A 19,250-nucleotide genomic window follows, 5' to 3' on the forward strand; every position below is an offset into this window, starting at 1 on the left:
TGACACACATGAGGCTATTGCTGCAGTCACTGTGTCAACCCACTTGGTTAAAGGTCTTCCTCTCCTTCTCCATCACTCCACCTATTGCACGAGGTAAGTCTGTAGCCAAGGACCCCTCCAAATTATTGAAAGGCAATGATGTCAGTCTGAGGACTAAGGTGTGCCTGATTCAGGCCATGGTCTTTTCAGTTACTTGCTATACATCTGAGAGCTGGACAATGAATAAAGATGACAGAAGAATTGATACCTTTGAATTGTGATATTAGAAAAGAGTACTGTAGATCCCATGGACGGCCAAAAGAACAAACAGATGTGTCTTGGAGAAGGTACAGCCAGAATGTGCCTTGGAGGCAAAGATGGTGAAGCTTCATCTCACATACTTTGGGCATGTTGCTAGAAGAGGTTATTCCTTGGAGAGGGACACATACACCAATTATTGGGGAGATTAAAAAAAGAAATTAAAAAAAAAATCAATGCATGGTTATACAAGTGGACACCAGGTGGCCCTATCTACCCGTGATTTTAAGGCCCAAACCTAACATGATGAAAAGAGTTCATCTAAATTTTTTCCACAATATCTGATAAGTTTAAAACATTTAAAAATTGACTTATTTTCCTTTTGCTGAAAGCAATTTGAAGTCACTGAAATATATGTTTATGTGTGTACACACACACACATAAAATATATGTAAGTTCTGGTGGCCTCGTGGTAAAAAGGTACACTGCCAACTCAAACATATATGGTTCGAACCCACCAGGCCTGAGGGTCATACAGCCACTGAAGACCCACTGTTACAGTCACTGCATCAATCCATCTCATTGAGGGTCTTCCGCTCCTTCACTGGCCCTCTACTTCCCCAAGGATGATGTCCTTTTCCAAGGACTTGCCCCTTCTAGCAGCAAGCCCAACATATGTGAGATCAAGTTTCCCCATCTTTACTTCTAAGAAGCAACCTGGCTACACTCTCGCCAAGATCTATTTGTTTGTTCTCTTAGCAGTCCAGTCAAGAGGGACACAAACTTCTTTTTTCTCCATAAGCTATTGGGGGGCTTGAACCTTGAGGACTAGAACAAGGGTGGAAAGGAAAGAGAAGTGATAGCCTTGGGCATTGTGCCCCACTTTGTGAGTGTAAAATGCTCTAGTTTTATGAAATATTGGTGATAGAATGGCAAGTGTTGTTTTTTGCTGTTTTATCATTTTTTTAAATCTTCCTTGCTTGATGCAATTAAAAAAATGACTATCATAGTGTAACCCATTTCACAAAAATAATACACATATAACAAAAATGTCAAACAAAAGCCTTTATTGTAGGAAGCCAAAAGAACAACCAAAAATATGTAGCAAGTGCAGCCAGGGTGTTTCTTGAGGCAAGAGGGTAAAACTTTGTCTGATACACTGTGAGCATGTGGTCAGGGCTTCCAGTCTTAGAAAAAGACATCATGCTGGACAAAGCAGAGGGTGAGTGAAATACAGGAAGATCTTCAAAGAAAGGCTACAGTGTGGTGGAGATTGTGAGGGTGTTGGAGGATGAGGCAAGATTCTGATGTTGTTCATAGGGTAGCTGTGAGTCACAGTCTACTTCATAGCACCTAACAACCACAAACAGGGTAACTTGTAAAGTCCCTTTCAGCTGTAAGAGACCATGAAGTTGATTTTTCTGAAGCAAAAGATAGAGGGAGAGGTTTTATTTCATTATGAAAATTCTCAAGGCTAGGTAATGCCCTTTTCTGGGCCACAAGCAGGCCTTCATGTCTTCTCATGTCCATGCCGGTAACTTGTGCCCTTACCCTTATGTTTAGAAACGCCGTTGGTTTCATGAATATGTCAAGGCCCAGTGCAGGCAGCTCTAGTGTTTCGGTATAACTTAGTGTATACCTGTAACATGCCATCGTTCGTAAGATGGTATTAAAACTTAATCTCATTGCTGGTTCCTTTCTGTTCTGCGGGTAAAGAATCACCCCCAGATGGCAGTCTTCTTGAGTCCAGTCACTCAAAATCTGCAGAGGAAAAAGCTGCTATGCTTCAAGTCATCACCAACGTGTTTAGAGTGTCTTTTTCTGGCAGCCAAAGCATCATAGCTGCCACTCTGACCCAGCACTGTGGTAATTTTGCAATTGAATTATGCCAGAGAGTCTAGACCCAGGAAGACAAGGATCACTCCAGATCCTACCAGGTACGCATATACAGGTGTGCCAGAGGGGAAAGAGGGTGAGCCCCATGTGTGCTAGTGATTGGCATTGTTCTTGATGACTAGAAATGTGCTGTTGTTACAGTTGTTATATGCCATCAAGTTGGAACCGACTCATAGCTGACCCCTCAGCAACTTTTTAGAGGCTATAAATTGCACTGGAAGAGATGGCCCATCTTTCTCCCACAGAGCTTCTGGTGGATCCAAACTGCCTTTCTTTGAGTTGGCAGTAAAAGTCTTCGGATTTTTACTAATAGGCCGTTAGAGCTCCCTACCTAAGAATGTGGAGACCTTAAAATTTTAGCATACACAAAGCAAAACTCTGATTTTCAGATCAGAGTTTAAAATGCAGTGATGCAAAGCTTTTGACACATATTATCACATATAACAAACACATAGAGGTGACTATCATTAACCCGTCTTGTCTTTCTTGTTGTTGTTATGTGCTGTCGAGTTGCCTGCGACTCATAGCGACCCTATGCACCACAGCCCTAAATCCTGCCCTATTCTGTGCCAATCTCACTGTATCCGACACACTTTCCCCCATTACTCCAGTCATTGAATCAATCCACCTCATAGAGGGTCTTCCTCTCCTTCACTGTCCTCCACCCTCCCAAGAAAGACATCCCTCTCCAAAGTACTGGTTCCTCCTTGCAACATGTCCAAAGTATGTCAGACGAAGCTTCAGAATCCTTGCCTCCAAGGAACAGCCTGGTTTAACCCTCTCTAGGGTGAATCTGTTTGTTTTCTTAGCAGTCCATGGTATATGCAACACTCTTCTCCAACACCATCACAAAAGGCATCAGTTCTCCTTCTGTCATCCCTAGTCATTGTCCAGCTCTCTGATGCATAGCAAGTGATTGCAAAGACCATTGCCTGTATCAGGTGCACCTTAGTCTCCAGAGTGACATCATTGCTCTTCACTACTTTGGAGAGGTCTCTAACAACAGACTTTCCAATCGCAATATGTCTTTTTATTTCCTGGCTGCTGGTGCCAAGAGTGTTGATTATGGAGCCAAGCAAACTAAAGCTGTTAACATTCTCAACCTCTTCACCATCTATCATGATGCTTCCAATTGGTCCAGTGGTGAGAATCTTTGTCTTCTTGATATTGAACCTCAATCCATATTAAAGGTTGCAGTCCTTGACCTGCAGCAAGAGCTTCAGGTCCTCCTCAGTTTCAGCAAGCAGGGTGGTGTCATCTGCATAATGCAGATTGTTGATGAATCTTCCTCCAATCCTGATTCCACACTTCTCCTCATACAGCACAGCCTCCCAGATAATCTGTTCTGCATATCGGTTGAAAAGGTATGGAGATAGGACACACATCCCTGGCGTACACCCTTCCCAATTGTAAACCAAGCAGTGTTTCCTTGCTCTGATCTCATAGTGTTCTTACTGTTCTCTTGTCTCTCTTAGCAGTAAGAAATTGCACTGTCAACCTAAAGGTACATGGTTCAAATCTACCAGTTGTTTTGTGGGAGAAAGATGAGCAGTGTCCTATGCAATTAATTTCTTTTTCTAACCCACTGAGGGTCAGCTATGGTTAGTTCCAACTTGACAGTACACAATAACAACAATGAGGCAAAAACTGAGGTTCATTTGAGCAAATACGGCAAAGTTTTTAGCAAATGACAGTGCCGAGACTCAATCCTAGTTCAGTACTGTATCCTCCATCATCCTGCTGTGCTTACTGCCCTCCTACGCCTCACAGAATTTTGAATGTGTCGACATCATTGGCATTTACTTGCTCTCAGAGGGATCCCCAAGCCAATTTATGGTAAATTCCTTTTAAAAGTAAAGAACACTCATCTCCCAGACATTCCTACTACTCCAGCCCACTCTCACTCAGGGATGGTACATACAGCCTAGGTCAGAAGGAGCTACTTACACATGGGAATCTAATGAGCCACATCTTTCCACAAGGATGCTTCCCTGAGCATGTAAGCTGTGGGGCCTGCAGAGGAGACAACAGTCCAGGACAGTTGTGCCAGCACAACTGCAGCCAGCAGTGAACAAGGCTTTCACTGTATACACATTGGCTTTTGTAATTAAAGCGTGAGTTATGAATGATAATTGCTGTGTGGTTATGTACTGTCAAGTCAGAACCAATTTATATTTGACCTTCCCGCAGGTTTTCAGAGACTCTAATTCACATAGTAGGAGATTGCCCATCTTTATCCTGTGGAGAGGCTGAAACCAAGTCAAACAGCCTGACTTGGGGTTGGCAATGCAACTCCTTACCATTAAGGCATCAGAACTCCCTATGTGTTCTAAAAGAAGCCCTTTTTAAATTTTTAACTAATCAATAAAAGCATGAAGGATTTTCTAGGGTGTCCCATTTAGGCCTTTACAACCAGCATGGTACTGTGTCAAGGTCTGTCATCTTCCCTTGGCACCAGAGGTTCTTCATTTCTTTCTTTTTATCATAGACCTCTCTGACCGTCTTGTGGAAGCTATGATTCCTGTCTCAGAATTTCTTTGGGTATTGCTATTGTTAGGTGCCATTGAGTGAACTGGGATTTATAGAAAGCCTGTGAACAACAGATCAGACCTTTCCCCATCACAGCTTCCCCATCCTCACTGCCTCCACCGTGCACAAGCCCCTTGTGGCAATCACTGGGTCAGTCCATCTCCATGAGGACCTTCCTGTCTTTCGCTGATCCTTTTGTAGACCCTTCATGGTGTCTGTCCCCACAGACTGTCCCTTCCTGACAGCATATCCATAGCATGGGAGAAGTTTTACCATCTTTGAAACTTTACATGTACACAATAAATAAAATACATTTAATACTAAAGGCAAAATTTACCATAGTAACTGTATTTCCCAATCATGTATTAAACATCACAACTTGATGGCACTACTAATAATTAACATAACCATAAAGTAGTGATTAGCATAAATAATATTTCAAATAGCAGCAGTAACATAAATAATTTTAAAATATCTGCAGTTTCCACTGGTGATTGTGACAGGTATTGTTAACTTTCCCTCCTTTACTCATAAATTGAAAGAAATGCTAGCTTTTGGTTATGGTTTCATGAAAAACAAGATACAAGTTCTCATCTTTCAAGATCCCAGACTCTTTGAGCTTTTTACCGCCATTGGGCCACATGTTGTCAATCACGGCTCTTTCCTTAGCTAATGAAGGCATTCCTTCTTCCAGGAAGTCTTCCTTGAGTTCTGGGGATAAAACCGCCAGGTGCTGCCAAGCCGTGATGGTCCCACACGTGGCAGAGTAGGTGATGCTCCACAGGGCTTCCAATGGCTGATTTTATACAAGTAGATTTGCCAGGCCTCTCTTCTGAGGCACCTCTGTGAACTTGAGCCATCAATCTTTCAGTTAGAACCAAGCATTTTAAGCACTTGTACTGGCCAGGGACTCCCTTGAAATTCCAGTATCGTTAGGTGCCATTGAATTGCCTCTGACCTATAGCAGTGCTGTATATAAGAAAATCCTTCCTAATCCTGCAGCGTCCTCCTAATCTCTGCTGTGTTTAAGCCCACCGTTAGTCACTGTGTCCATCCGTTGTGAGAAAGAGCTTCCTCGAGTCTCTGACTTCATATAATTCCAAGCATAATGTCCTTCTTCAGAGACTGGCCCCTCCTGATAGCATGACCAAATATATGAGACAATATATCTCACCATTCTTGCTCCTGAGGTGTGATCTGGCTGCACTTCTTATAAGACATATTTGTTTATTCTTTTGGGAGTTCAGAGTATATTCAATATTCTTCATCAATACAGCAACTCTTTATTGATTACCCAATTTTCACAAGCAGTAAAGCAATGGTAAAATGCCATGGCTTGGGGGAGATGCACCTTCATCTTTAAGTTGGCATTCTTGCTCTTCAGCACTTTAAATAGGTGCTATATCTTGTGAGGGCCAATTCTGTATTTCTCTTTGTATATTGTTAATTTTTAAAAGGTGTTTGCAATGAATAAGTCATTGCACAAAATTCTATCATGCAATCTCCGGCCTCATTTCTTTTTATTTATGATTTATTTAAAATTGTGATTTGAGTAAAGGTTTACAAAGCAATTTAAATTCTCCTTCAACCATCCACATACATTTTGTTTCGTATTTCTTTTTTTCTCCTACCTTTCATTTCTTCATCTGCTTGGTGCTGGGAAGCACAGTCAAATTCTTAGCATGAAGGTTAGAGAGTTTTCTGCTAGCTGTATTCCTCACTGCAATGTTCTATCTATAATCTTCTTACTTGCTCTTTTTGTCTTTATTTATTTACCCAAAACAAAATAAAAGTACTTCTTTTTGTCACTTTAATGGGCTTTCAGGAGAGACTGAATATAAATGTGTGCATTCACCCTATTTTCTGTAATCATAAGCCTGCCCTGCTAAGATTTTTGAGAAAATGAAGTACTGTAATAAAAAGAAAGTTACTGGCATAATGCTTAGCACAGGACAAGCATTTAATGGAGGGGTAAAAAAGTGCTTGTGTCTCATTATTATTACTATTGCTATTATTTCTAAGCATTTTAGAATGCTCATAGCTAAAAGCTGCACTAAAACACTTTTTAGAATAAAGAAGGGGCTCGTGCTATATGTATATTTTGTAGGGTGTTCTGATCTGAAACACACAGTTCTTGGTTTATTTTTTTAATCAAAAATTAATATTTGACCAAGGACTTAAATAGCCTGATTTAAGTCCATAAAGGCACAAAGCGTGCTTTTGTTGACCTTCCAGAAATCAGTTGACCTTTACTCTCCTACCTTTCTGCCTTTCCTGGGCTAGGAGCTTCGAAGTGTGAAACAATTCTTACAGTAAAGGTAAGAGATGTTCATTCTCACTGTGTTTCTCACTGCTCACCGTCACAGATGCAAGAGGGCAGTGAGGGGGCGTCCCAGGCTCCAGAGTTTAAGAGACCTACGTTGAAATCTTCCTTTTCTTTGACCACTTAATAACCGGTGTTTTTGTGGCTGGGAACATGAAGATCACGTGTCTCCTCCCACTCGTAAGCTCCGAATCTCCTTCTGTTTACATTCTTCTATTCCTTTATGTCCTGGGTCATACAGTGGTGAAGTGCTCAGCCACTAACCTGAAGACTGGCATTTCAGCCCCACCCAGAGGTACCACAGGAGGGACTCCTGATTATCTTGCTCTGAGAGGTCACAGCCTTCATGGCTTACGTGTTGTTCTTAAAACTTCATCTGAGAAACAACATACTTTGGATTTGTTGTTAGGAGGGATCCGTCCTTGGAAAAGAACATCGTGCATGGCTTGTCTAACTAGATTGTTGTTGTTGTTCAGTGCTGTCCAGTTGTAGACATGTAACCTGGAAAGTGAGTCTGCGAGGATGTCAGATGCAAATCCTCAAGGAGAAACAGGGCTTCTCTTGGCAAAGAGCAAGCTATTTGAGGTGAAGTTCTCATGCTGGTGGACGAAGGTCCACGCCGGTAGGACCTCTCGGGAACACCCACTATCACACCACCTGTTCTCCTCCTCCAGGTTCATGCAGTCCTGGATTTGTTTGGTCAGCACTGTGCCCAACCCATGGACATCAATCACCACTGGTCCACGTCAACCCCTTTCCTCGTGACTGACTGTTCAGTGGCTAGGCTAGTACTAGTAGCTAGTAACCCCAAGAAGTGTGTGAGAACAGCTTGTGGGAGCAGCTAGGAAGAATAAAGAAGGAGACTTGGAAAAGAACCCTTACATTCTTCTTCAAACTCTGGCCCTCCAAAAAAACCATGATGCTTAGAATCAAGGCAGCCAACTCAGGAACCCGATGGCAACCTCAACGAGAAACAGACCATTTAATCAGGATAAATGCATCTTGTGTAATAAAAATTCCTGGCTTGGAGATTTTCTAGGGCTTATTAATTCAAGAACCCACGTTCTTTTCGTCTTTTCATTCTGATGTTCTCCTAGGGCACTGGCTTATCCTCTTGGACTGGCCCCTTTTCTGGTTCCCAGATGGCGGCCACAGTTTCCAGATGAGAATATGTAGAAGCAGGAAGAGGGAGCATTCATTTCTTGTGTTGCTGTTCAGGAATGAAGGCAGTCTTACAAGAGACTCATCACTGGCCACAATCATGTCTATCACCTATCTGCCTGTCTTTGAGCCAGCCGTTGTGATAAGCACATCACACCAAAGAGATACACCCTCTGGAGCCCAGGGAAGATCCAGCACAACCTCCAACACACATCCTCTGACACTTGAACAAAGCCATGATGAATGAGCAAGGAATAAACAGTGTGCATCTGTCTTTCGTGACAGTGTGGGGCTGCTTGGGTGAGGAAAAAAATTTCCTGGAGGAAATGAGATGAAATATGGGCATCAAAAACACCATGTGCAGCTAAGGGAGAAAAGTGAAATTTGCCTTAAAAACATTCCTAGTTTTCAGGGTTACTCAGGTGATAATCAGCTGATGATTAAGTCAAGTTAACTCAGTAATTCACTGCAGAAAGAACTAGCTCATACAGTTACTCTCTATATAATCTGAATGCTAATAGCTACATTGTGCAAAGTTGGCCTTCCTTGTCAAAGATGTCAAAGCCCTTGTTAAAACTGCTTGCCATTGTGCCTTAGATAAAATCCAAGGTTTTCTACAAAGGCCTCCACACTAATTCATCTGGCCTGGGTTTGCCTGCTACCAGCCATCTTCTGGAATAGGCTGTAAACTTTAGCCCTCGGCACCAGAAATTTTAAAAGTGCTAAATTGTAAGAGCAGAAGGTATCGTGAAACAGAAACAGTCACCTCACTAAATCGGTTTTTTAAATCAAATTGTCCCATGTTATTCCTTTCTTTGCCATATGTTTTTAAATGTGGCTCCTTCCAAATGGTGAATCACCCCTTAAACAAGCAATTCTACCAGTTCAAGGGAAGTGACCTTAAGGTACATCTCAGGTCAGTGTCCCGCTAACCTAGTGACGTTTGAAGAAATGAGTCTCAGAAAGCAAGCTTTAAAGGGGAATGAAGTCTGGGAAGGAGCAATTGGAAATGGCTGTGAAAATAAAGTGAAGAGTTTTCTCATCTCTTCTTTCTTTTTTTTCTCCTTCTTTCAGTAAACACTGGGCCATCTATCTAGTAAGCAGGACCTTCCCAGATCATCCAGTGTAAAGAGAGTCCTTCAGGGCGTCTTTTACCTCGGAACCTGGTAAGTTTGCGTCATGTCACTCTTCACAATTTGTAGTTTACATAACTATTGATATTCTCATCCACCTCATGAATAGCTTGAGCTGAAGACGACAAGCGATTGGGACTGAGTCGGCGTGGTCCACTCTCCCTCATTAGCACTAGTGATATGTGGTGGCAGGAAGTGCTCAACAAATAGATGCTGAACACGTAAATGAGAAAGTCTCCACTGAGAGGAAAGATGTCAGACCCCCACATTGTGTGTGATCCCTCCGTGTGTCCTCCCAGATGGGAACTGCTGGCATCTGGTGGTGTCTGGAGGCGGCACCAAGCTGACTCCCACTCACAGTGCCTCTGTGCACAACAGGTCCAACGCTGCCTGTCCTCGAATCTACGAGCCTAGGATTTGACATAAAATCTTACCAAGCAAGTGCTTAACACTGAAATCTTTACTTCACCCTGCTGGGCATCTCTTCTTCAGGATCCAGGGATAAGGTCCAGGCATTGGCCTGTTTAGGGGACTATCTGGAATCATACGACTTACATCCTTGGTTAGGGAAAGAGGGAGGGTTTGGCTGTGTGTCCCATACTTACTGGGAGCTTTCTGAGAAGATCCATAGGGAATAGCCGGCGTGTCTGTCTGGGTTTGCTTGGCAAAGGGCAAAGGGTTGAGGCAAGTGGTGGGAAATAAATCTGAAAACCTTGAGAACAATGGTTTCCACATTGACAGTGTTCAGAGCCACCTGGAGGGCTGACCCCACTCCCAGAGTGTCCTGTTGAGCATTCTGGAGTGGAGATGACATGACTTCATGGACAGAAGCGATGGCCCTCCATGGCCACCATCTTCTTGTGTATTTCTCTTTGCTTGAGTTCAGACTGAGGTGATTCACTGATTCTCGTGAACAGAATGTGGCAGAAGTGATAGGATGGGCCTGCTGAGACGAGGGCATCAAGTCACAGTGGCTCCTGCCCTGCGTCTTTGTTCTCTCTTGCTCTTTGCTCACCAGGACGGATTCCCGCTGCCACAGTGGGAGCTGCCCTGTGAACTGTTCATATGTCGCTTGTAAACTAGCGTATGTGGCCTGAGGAATGTGCCTCCACATTCCTCACCCCCATTACACACACACACACACACACACACACACACGGCCCCACAACAGCAATGTCTATGTGAGACCCTGAACCCAAGGTCTCAGCAAAGCTGTGAAGTTCAAATGTCTTCTTGCATTTTAAACCAATACATTTTCTAGTCCTCTGGTACAAGGCAAGAGATAATTACTAGAGAAGGTTTGTATTCAGATCTTAAGAAGTTTCTCAATAAGGTGACTTGGCAATTGGATCACCAAATAAAACCTATGCCGGGAAAATTTCATATGCTCTAGATTGAGTTAGAGTCACTTTGAGAAATCAGTAAATAAACAGAAGATACATAGACAGATATGCAAGATGAACAGACATGGCAAAGTTAAAAGGACTGTACCCACAACCTTTCAGGTAACACTTGAGCACTTAACCATTGCACCACAAGAGCTCGTTGGTAGTATAAACTCACTGTCGTTGGCTAGATTTCAACACATGGTGACCTCACTTTGAGTTTCTCAGGTTGGGAGTCTTAACGGAAGGAGGCAGCCAATCTAAGATGGATGGATTTGAACCAAAGACCTTTTTTTGGTTATCAGCCCAACACATAACCCATTCTGCCACCAAGGCTTCTTCCTTCATAGTAGAACTAGTTGGATAATAAACAAATGGACCCTGCCTGTGTTCCTCGGGTTACTTTAATGCTCGTTTTCACAATGCTATAATCAAACAGACGGTTTTTCCTGTTAGTAGTGTACCAGTGACTAAATCTATGCCAACTCTCTCTCTCTACTTACAAAACTATTTTTAAATGTTTCATCCATCAGTTGGCAGTCTGTGAGAATATTTTTCCATCTAAGTAATTTTAAATATTCAATAATTTTTATCTCTGGATAATTTTATACTATCTCTGGAGGGGAAAGAACCGTTTAGTGATACCACTAGATTGAATTTGCCATAGTAGCAGCACAAGCCTTCATTAATAGATAATCAGCTATTGGGCTTCCTGTGGCTCATGCCAGGTAAGGCCCTACAAACGTGATTCTCAAGTGTCAGAGCGCCTCACAGATTCCTCCCCCCACTTCTCCTGAGTGCCTGACTCTGGAGTTTGCAGGGGTCATGAGAATTTGCATCTCTGAGGAGTTCTGGGAAATGCTGGTGCTGCTGTGCCCAGGAGCTTGCTTTGAGAGCCACTGCCTGGTCCGAGGGTTTCTCAGCACCACTGTCATTTGCTCTTGTTGCTAGGTGCTGTTGAATCCATCTCACCTCACAGTGACCCTGTGGACAGGAGAGGAAAACCCTGCCCCATCCTTTGCCAACCTCACAATCTCTGCCGGTGCTTAAGCCCATGGTTGCAGTCATTGTGTCAATCCAGCTCATTAAAATCAAGAAAGTTGTGTTCTATCCCGCTTCACCAGCCCTGAGGACCATTGTGCAGTCAGGTTGTGAAGGTCACCTTGGGGACATACCCTTGAAACCACTGCATTGAAAGCACTTTGCAAACATCCCTCTGGAAGGAGAACACACTTCTCCAAGGGCAGTAATGAGCTAACAACATGCATTCCTGCTTAGAATGGAGTGAAGAGGAACTACACTCCTGTCATGGCTGGCCTGTCTCTGTCTCAGGACCAGTCTTGTAATGGCCACTTTGGCGCTTGCAGGATTCCACATAGTCTGGGCTGAGCCCTTGCAGAGAGCAGGTCCCCCATGGGAGCCACTGGCCACCACAATGATTTGAGGCCAATCTGGCACCTTCCTCATAAAATCACCTGTAAACCAAAACACACAGATGAGCTAATGTTGAGTGCAGCATGCGTTGACAGTATTGTCATGTCTTCTTCAACTCATGGAGCCCCATGTATGTCAGGGTAGAAATTAACTCTGTGGAGTTTTCAGCGGGTGATGTTTGGCAGGTAAATCACCAGGCTTTCTTCTAAAGCATCTCGAAGTAGACTCTGGCCTCCAGCCTTTCGGTCAGCCGTCCGTCCACAGCACTCATCACTTGTATCACCCAGAGACTCCTTGACTGTACACACAGCCCTTTTATTTAGAAAGCTGCCGGGCTGCGATCACGTCCCTCTCCAGTCTCTGCACATTCATTCAGTGTTGCTGTTAATTTTAATTCGTCGTTTGACCCTTGACCACTACAAAGTTCATCTAATTAAACATTTCCTGAACATAGAAAATTTCCAACAAATACCAAAAGCTCCAGATCAGCCTCCCTGCACTTGAATGAATACTCACAAAGCTCCTAGCATGTCTGCCTGTGTCCACTGTGGCTTGGGAAACACTTCTGACTCCAGAACAGCCTTTATTCCCATGGGGTTACCGCTTGCATACCAATCATAACTTGACCATCCGCTGTGAATTCAGCTCACTGGCTAAAGCTTTTCACACTTTCTGCATTCTTGGTTCTAAACAGTTATCAGCCCACTTAGAACACATACAATGCATGAACACACACATACACCCACTTATAAAAACACACTTTCTCCACAAAGTGGGCTTTAAGAGACTAAAACCAAATTAACATTTAATATTGCAAAACACAAAATCCCTTGGTGACCAGGAAAGTGTGGGTTCCAATGATAGCATGCAGAATGTTAAGTTAAAATAAAAGGCACTTTTATTTTTCTAATACTGAAGAGACTTTAGTTGCCAAGAATGTCCTTTGAAGACACTTGTCAATGGGAACAGTGCCCTCTCAGTGATTTTTTTTTTCAGGGAAACAATCCTTTGAACTTTGAAATTTTCCTTCTCTACTGTCTTAAACCTCTAGCCTGAGATTGTCATCTTTCATGATGTTTCAGGGATTCTTAGGAAGAAGTAACTTGGTGGAAAATATAGGAAAGAATTTCAAGGAGAGAGAGATAAATAGAAACCCTCCAATCAGAATTCCTCTCAAAATCTCTGTGTGTCCTTGCTGCCCTGGAGGCTTCCCCCACGTTTGCTCCACTGTCCCTAGGTTGAGCGTCCACGTTCCTCACGCACTCCCTGTAATGCCATGCAGGAGGGAAAGTGCTCTCTGGGCACTGAACCCAGGTGGTTGGCAAGGTAAAATGGTCCCAAGACGTAGTCTCTATTTCACATGCTTTTAGTTCCCTTTCTCTCCCTCTCCTACACTTGATCTCAGTATTTAAACTGGTGAAAGCTGTTTTCTAGATGTTTAAAATGTCTGTTTTCCTTCCAAGGTGAGCTCAAACTCAAATCAATGGAGATCTTAGTAACTTGGGAAACTTGGTAATTAACTTGGTAATCTTAAGCTCTCACATGAGACAGTGGGGCTAACTGTACCCTTTCTCTGACAAGCACTAAAGCATCAACAAAAATTGGTCCCTTGAAGTCCAGTTACATACTTAGAATGCTTTCTCATTTTCAAAGCAGTGTGTATTTTTTGTAGGAAGTACTTTAAAAAGGAGCATTTTTTTTTTCTTTTGGAGGAGGGGGAACTCTACTACCTAGAAGTAATAACTGTTAACAATTGAGTGGACTATCTTTCAATCAGATGTGTGCCTATGTGTATGTGTGTCTGTGTATTCATGGCTGCATATATAAGAATCAATAATATGTTGAAAATGTTATGAATATCTTTGATATGTGGGCAAGGTGAATTATACATTTTATTTGAGCAGAATCTCTTCGTTTTTATTACTATAAAAATTGTGTTTAACCTATAAACACATTAATCTGTTTTGCAAGTTACCAGTTCTTGTGTTGTCTTTGGACATTGTCTTTGAGCTTGAGAACCTGCTCTCTAGAATATCCTATTGGTAAGAAGTTATGCAGCAGTCCCAAAGGCATGCACCATTTAAATTCACCAGCTGCTCCATGGGAGAAAAATGGGCAGTCTCCTGCCACGTGATTGATTGCCTTTGAAAACCTGCCAGAGGGTCAGCTATTAATTAATTCCAATTCAAAGGTACACAACAACAACAGCATATCTTAGTAGTGCTGATAAATTAGTCAGATAATACAGGCATCTTGTTGTTGTTGTTGTGTACTGTCGAATTGGAACCCACACATAGCTGATCCTCCAGCGAGTTTTCATAGGAGAAAATCACAGGAGAGCGTTTCCATCTTTCTCCTGTGCATAGGCTCATTTTAATTTGTAGCATGCCATCCGAAAGGAGGCAGCATGGAGTATATGGAAGAGTAGCAGTCTTGGAGTCATCCAGGTTTGCATTCCATCCCTAGCCCTGTAGCCTTGAGCACATTTATCTCATTGAGCCTCAATTTCCTCCTCACTAAAATGAGATGATTCAAATGCCTCAAATGTATTCTTAAGATGGTTTTTAAATTCAGCTGGAATAAACGCAAGGTTGTCCCTTGGCTATCTTGCACTTGTTTTCATTCTCTTCACCTTCAATTTCATCTTGCATGTGAGTAGTTGATGTCCTGTGCTACAGACAGCTCCTGGTCTTGTTTTGATTGCTGATATTGAGTTTTCCATTGATATATAGTCAATATGATTCCTGTATCCATCAGGTAAGCTTATGTACACAGCCAATGCTTTTTAAAAAATTTTAAATTAAAAAGTTATGTGTGTGTTTTATAATGTTCATTAAGTAACTCATTATTTGCACAAAATTCTATCATGCAACCTCCAGCTTGATTTCTGGCACCAAGCTCCCACTTACCAACTACTATTCCTTCTTTGTTTCCATCCTTTGCATTCTAGCCACATATTATTATTAATGCATCTTGACAGCATGTTCGATCAATTTTAGACTGAAAAGTCTGAAAAATGTTTACTTGTGTTTTATTGACTATGCAAAGGCTTTGACTGTGTGGATCATAGTAAGTTATGGATAACATGGAAAGAATTTCCATTTCTAAAATAGTGTGCTTCTGTGAAACCTACACATAAGTCAAGATAGAGTTGTTCAAACAGAAGAAGAGAATACTGCATGGTTTAACATTCGGAGAGGTGTGCACCTGACTTGGATCCTTTCTCCAAAGCTATTTAATCTATTGAGAAGCTGGGACTTCTTAAAGAAGAATGGAGGAAAGAACATTAACAACCTGCAGTGTACAGAAGACACAACCTTGCTTATATAAAATGAAGAAGATTTCAAGCACTTAAAGAAGTAGTTCAGAGACTACAGCCTTCCATAAAGATGATATCTAAACATCCAGAAAACAAAAATTCTCACTGTTAGACTAATGTCAACATCAGGATAGATGGAGAAAGGATTGAACTTGTCAAGGATTTCATTTTACTTGACTCCACAAGCAATACCCATGGTGGTGGCAGTCAAGAAATCAAAAGACATGTTGCATTGAGAAACACTACTGTGAAGCACCTTTAATGTGAACAAGGGTGCCAGTTTAAAGACTAAGGTGTGCCTGGTCTAAGTCATGGCATTTTAAAGTTACTTTGTATGCATCTGAAAGTTAAACAATGAATAAGGAAGACTGAAGAATTAATGCCTTTCAATTATGGTGAGGGTCAAGAGGATTGAATATGGGAGCTCTGGTGGCCTAATGGCAAGAAGCTGCACTGTAATCCCAAAGGTAGGCAGTTCGAGGCCACCAGATGTTCCATGGAAGGAAGATGGGCAGTCTTCTCCTAGGTGATTAACTACTTCTGAAAACCTGCTGGAGGGTCAGCTATGGGTCCGTTTCGACTTAATGGTACACAACAACATGAACGAGCAAAAGAGAAAACAAACCTGTATTAGAAGAAGTACAACCAGGATACGTCTTAGAACCCAGGATTTTGTCTCACATACTTTGAGCATATTGTCGGGGGTGGGGGGGAATATGTCCTTGAAAAAAGATATCATGCTTGGAAAAGATTAAAGAATTATAAAGTTAAAGAAGACCCTCAGTGAGGTAGACTCACACAGTGACTTCAACAGTAGGCTTGAGAAAGGCAGAACTCATGACAACGGCATAGGAAAGGTTCCTATCTGCTGTTCATAGGGCAGCTGGGAGTTGTTATCAACTCAATGGCACCAAACAGCAACAACCACAAAATGAGATAGGAAGTCCTGGTGGGGCCATGGTTAAGAACTCAGTTGACAGGTCAACTAACCCAGTGATGTTGTGTGGGGGAAACCAAATCGCATCTATTAATTTCCCACAAAGATGGCAACCTGGGACACCCTACAGGCACCCTAAAGTACATCCTACTCTCATGTAGGATTGCAGTAATCTGTAATGTATCTGACAACACACAACAACAAACTGAGATAATAAAAACCAACATTGTATGATTATTGTGAAGTTTTTCAATGTGGCTATGGACAGGAAAGTCTCTAAGTTTGAGCAAATCACAGTGGAGTTCAGAAACATATCCCATTTACCATTCCCTGTAAAGTTTTTTAAGTAAACTATTGTTACAAGGTTAAATTGCCGCCCTGCCTTTTTTATTTTCAAATAATGTCATGCTAAAAGGCATCAAATATTAGATTTCATAGTGTTCCTTCTTCAAAGAGAGACCACAGCGGATCTAGGTTGCTCATTATGGCTAAATCTACACCTCAAGAAAATGACTGTCACTTGCATTTTCTTCCCATTGTTCTTTGAGTACTCAGGAAATGTGTTTCTTTGCTCAGAGCCACTTGACATTTTTGATCTGTAGTCTCTGAAATGATTAAGGTCCTTGAAAATCAGTTTGCAGCCTTTCCCCTCCTTCATTTCTTTGAGCAATACCTATAATCCCTTCTTGTTTTGTCTCATGAAATAATCACCAAAAGCCTTAATAGAGCAACAGTATTATCCCACTTCCTAAATGTTCCCAGATACAGCCTGCATTTCACAAATGGGGTGGCTTGCTGTGTAAAACTGGTTTGATAAGGCAGACTTTGGGAGCACTCAGATACAGAGTCAGGGTCATTGGTTGTCTGGGCACCTGTGGCCAGCTGGCCCTGGAAATCAGGGAGCAGAGGTAAGGGGGTCCATTTTCCCAGGGTCCCCACCTCAGTGCCCAGCAGCATATGTAGGCCATGCCTCTGTTCTTCCCATCTAGAACAATGAGCAGGTGCTCCTGGGAGATGCTAACCCAGGGGGAAGAAGTGGTCTTTGCACCAGTAGCTCTCTGTGTGCTTGAAGTCCACACCCAGCAGTCAGAGGAAGCTGACCCTGTGAGGTTCCTGAACGATCTGCTCTGGACATCCCAGCAGGGACCCTTGTGTGCGTGCATCCCGCACAGGCAGTTTCAGCACCCGGCCTGACGGGACAGCAACAAGCAGAGAGACCAGCCCTGGGTGGCCCAGGCCTACTACCTGCATGGCCACATGGTCCACAGTCACCTTGACTTCCAAGGGCACCAGCACTGCCAGCAGGGTGCCCAGTGCCTCACTGACCGCCTGCACCTGAGTGCCACCACATCCTGTGGCCCAGGGCAAATTGCTGTGCGCAGCAGATTGTCTTCCTCCCTGGTTCCCTGAGATCTGCTCAGTAGCTGTGCCTGGGGCAGCCTAGGCTTAGGCCTGTGTGCTACTCTTGATTATAGTGTTTGTCCTGTGCAGAGGCCCAGCTCTGACATTTGAAAAGTGGGTGCTGACAAGTCTTCATCCTGCTCGGGGATCTAGACAGCCCTGGAGTCTCTTTGATTGTCCCTTCTCAACACGTTTGAAAACTCTCCTTGTACTGTGTACTTTCTCCTAGAGGTTTGTAATGATGTGTTCTTCAGGTAACTTTTTTTAAGGCAGGTCTCCCTCTGTTCCTGCGGTTCACTATATTCCCAGCTCTTAAGCACAGCTTGTGTTTGCTTAACCCAAAGGAACAACATACTTAACATAGTAATAGTGGTACTGAGTGTGAGTGAGAAGCGTCTTCTGAGACTCCTTTACCTGCCTTTTCTAAATTTAAATGAATGCTTAGTATTTTCCAAAGAAACTATTATCAATTTTTTTTCAAACTGTGTATTAAGCCTAATGCTTTTCTGAGGTAAATATTAGAAACATTCCTCTATTATTTTAGATAGGTATAGTTATTTATGTATTAATCTGTTGCTTTGTTTAGTCACCCATTCATACCAGGAAAGGATATTTAAGGAGGAAAAGTGGCATGGCCCAGGACACCAAGCCAGTGAGGGTGGAGCCCGAATTGATGGCGATGAGGTTTGTAAATTGTTCTTCATCCAGATGAAGATTTTCGAGCTAAAAAAAAATTAAAACTTTTGGAATCAGACTATATCTGTGCAAGTGGCACAAAGTTTAGACTGTTCTAGTCAAACTATTTGGTAGCTGTGGTGTCTTGGTGGATAAGGAATCGGGCTGCCAACCCAAAATCAGACGGTTCAAATCTACCCTCTTCTGTAAACCTGCTAGAAGGTCAGCTGAACTGGCTCTGCCTTGATGGTATATAACAGTCCCACTGTGAGGTGTCTTCTTCTTGGGCCTTTTGCATCCAGCAAGATCAAGTCTAAGAAGTTCTGGTAGTACAATGTTTAAGCATACATGAAGTAGCGATTCAAGCTCACAAGATTCTTCTTTGGAGAAAATATCATAAATGTCTGTTGTTGTTGTTGTCTTTTTGTTGTTGAATGATTTGTTTTCTATAGGTTTCCATCAGTTTGCTGTACTGAGCTAATTTGTGTTTGCTGTGATGCTGATGTGATGGGGTATGAAATACCATAATGGTTTCCCAGTGTGGACAGTGTTTGGTGGAGCTCCAAGGTGTAAAACAGCTTTGGAAGCAGGAGTGTCATCCACTTCCTAAACCACACGCCTATGGAAACTCCATGAACTTGGAGAAACAACGATAGTTATGGAAAGGCATTAGGTCTTTTGTTGCTATGAGTCGGACTTAACTCGACAGCCATCAACAACAACAACAAAGGTTTTAGGGATTAGACTCTTGGCAGGTAAGTTGTTCCCAGACATTTCCCCCAATTCATCCATAGTGTGTACACAACAGATGAAATCCTAC

This window comes from Elephantulus edwardii, unplaced genomic scaffold, assembly GCF_000299155.1.
Source record: "Elephantulus edwardii isolate Elephantulus edwardi_28Jun2011 unplaced genomic scaffold, EleEdw1.0 scaffold00072, whole genome shotgun sequence".
In the NCBI taxonomy this organism is placed as follows: domain Eukaryota; kingdom Metazoa; phylum Chordata; class Mammalia; order Macroscelidea; family Macroscelididae; genus Elephantulus; species Elephantulus edwardii.